At 34.4% G+C, this 3023-nt stretch overlaps 1 non-coding gene across 1 annotated transcript; it reads left to right on the forward strand.

Annotated features, from left to right (window-relative positions):
• Positions 1-1374: 1374 nt before the first annotated feature.
• On the forward strand, positions 1375-1481 carry LOC129401306 (U6 spliceosomal RNA). The gene has a single exon (XR_008628237.1). It is a non-coding gene; the product is annotated as a U6 spliceosomal RNA (small nuclear RNA).
• Positions 1482-3023: the final 1542 nt, after the last annotated feature.

Raw genomic sequence — 3023 nt, forward strand, 5'->3', positions numbered from 1 at the left:
TTCTCTTATTGACTTATCAAAATATATGATTCTTAAAATGATTCAACTCAAATTAGATATATAATTTTATTTTAACTTTGATGTTATATTTATCAGTATGTACAATTATTTCAAATCTTGAAAATTGAAGTTTCCAGTCACTTTCAAAATGTGAGTAAATGTTTACACTAAAATATCAGATGCAACGTGTTATCTGCATTATAATTTGATTACTTGGATGTTCCTTTACCATATCCTATATTATAGTCAGAGTAAAGTATTTCAAATATCAAAATAATATTTGTAAACATAATTTGGAGCAAAAACAGCTCTGGGAATTTTCAAAACATTTAATCACACATTGGGTTTTATCGGGTCAAACAATAAAAATGTGTCTTAGATTTCTCTTTGAAAATAAAGGAAAAAAATATTGTTCCTCCTTTTATTTTAAACATTTGCTTTAAAAAACATGTAAGGGTATTTTTATGTACAACAAAATATTTGATTTTCAACACAATATACCTATGGTGTATTTCATAATATCTAGTTTTCATGTCTAGGTTTATTTAGGGTGGGGTTCACACAGTGATGCTCAGAGGTAACTCCTGGCTTGTTCAAGAATTACTGCTGACAGGATGGTGCTTGTGGGACCAATGGGATGCCAAGGTCAACCATCATGCTAAACAAACACCCTAATCACTATAGTGTCTCTCCAACCCCTGTATTTAGTTTTACATAACACATGCTATATGCATTATGTAAATATATAATTTTGATAATTTTATATATAGTTTTTGTGGAAACCATAAACTGTGATTAAATGTATATCTTATGAAAGTCTTTCTCAGGGGGCTAGGAACTATCTATTTACTTACACCCAGCAGTGCTTAGGGCTTGCTCCTGGCTTTGTGCTCAGGGATTCATTCACACAAGAGGTCCAGAGACCATATACTGGGGATAAAATCCTGGTCACCCGAGTGCAAGGTAAGAGTTTTATCAGCAATCCTAACTTTGCAGGAAATAGTATTATATTCAATCAATGTACATAAGCAACGTTAGATCCCTTCCAAACATTAAAAAAGGTCAGAAGCAATGAATAGAGAAAGCAGATTATTTAATATTGAATATGGATTTATAAAGATAATTTCAAAGTAATGTGTAAAATCTCATAATATGATACAAGCCTAGATTATCTAAGGTTTGCTTGCTTTTCAAGTCCATATTCTAACTTGAGCACATATTTCTCTCCTATACTTTTTCTCTACTCAGATGAAACCAGTGTTCCATATTGAAAATACTGAACCTTCCCTGCCTCCAATACACACATATTTATAACTAATAAAAACTATTTTTATTTCTTCAATAAAAACTATTTTGCTTTAGAAAAATTAATTAGTGATCACTTCAGCAGCACATATACTAAAATTGGAACGATTCAGAGAAGATTAGCATGGCCACTGCGCAAGGATGACACGCAAATTTGTGAAGCATTCCATATATTTACAGAGTGGAAAAATGAATTTGGAAACTAAATCCAGCTTTCTGCTGCTTACAAAAAACATATCTGAATAATCAGAACAAACACAGACTCAAAATCAAAGGATGGAAAACAATCCTGCAAGCAAACAGCTCCCTCAAAAAATCTGGGGTGGCCATACTAGTATCCAACAACATAGATTTCAGGCTGAAAAAGATCAGAAGGGACAGCGAAGGTCATTCTCTATTCATCAAGGGATATGTACAACAGGAAGAAATCACACTCTTAAATGTATACACACCTAATGAACGACCAGCTAAATAGTTAAAAGAACTCCTAACAGAATTTAAGGGGGGCATAACTAGCACCACAATAGTAGTTGGAGACTTCAACACTGCCCTATCACCTCTGGATAGATTGACAAGAACAACACTCAGTAAGGAAACAATGGCTCTAAAGGAAGAAATGGAAAAGACAGGGCTAAAAGAACTATACAGGGCTATACACCCCCAAAAGAAAGAGTACTCATTCATTTCCAGCGCACACAGAACATTTTCCAAAATAGACCACGTTCTGGGTCACAAATTATACCTTAATAGAATCGGGAAGATAGAAATTTTATCAACTATCTTTTCAGACCATGATGCGCTGAAGATAGAAGTTAATCACACACAGACACGGAGAACCAAATCAAACACCTGGAAATTAAACAACTCACTGTTGAACAATGAGTGGGTCACGAAGGAAATAAAGGAAGAAATCAAAAAACAACTGGAAACAAATGAGAATGAAGACACAAGCTACCAGAACCTATGGGACACAGCTAAAGCTGTGTTAAGGGGAAAATTTATAGCTCTGCAAGCTTTCCTCAGGAAAGAAGAAAGGGGTTATATAGATAGCTTGACTTCGAAGCTCAAGATCTTAGAAGAGGACCAGCAAAAGGAACCCAAACCAGATAGATGGAAAGAAATAATAAAACTTAGAGCAGAAATTAACGATACGGAAACCCAAAAAACAATCCGAAAGATCAATGAAACAAAGAGCTTGTTCTTCGAGAAAATAAATAAGATTGATAAACCGCTAGCAAGACTCACAAAGAAAGAGACAGAGAGAACCCTAATAAACCAAATCATAAATAAAAAGGGGGAGATCACAACAGAAACCAAGAAGATTCAAAAGATCATCAGACAATACTTTGAAAGTCTGTATGCCACAAAACAAGAGAACCTAAAAGTAATGGACGAATTCCTTGATTCCTACAATCTCCAAAGACTGAACCAATAAGGCTTGGAATACGTGAATAGGCCCATAAATATCATGGAAATCGAAAATATAATCAAAAGTCTCCCCAAAACAAAAGTCCAGGTCCAGATGGATTCACTGGCAAATTCTTCCAAACATTCAAAGAAGAGTTGTTGCCAGTTCTCTTCAAACTTTTCCAGGAAATTGAAAAGACAGGAACTCTCCCGAACAGTTTCTATGAGACACATATCTCCTTAATACCAAAAGCAAATAAAGACACCATTAACAAAGAAATATATAGACCGATATCGCTGATGAACAACAA

The sequence above is a fragment of the Sorex araneus genome, chromosome 1, assembly GCF_027595985.1.
Source record: "Sorex araneus isolate mSorAra2 chromosome 1, mSorAra2.pri, whole genome shotgun sequence".
Classification (NCBI taxonomy): domain Eukaryota; kingdom Metazoa; phylum Chordata; class Mammalia; order Eulipotyphla; family Soricidae; genus Sorex; species Sorex araneus.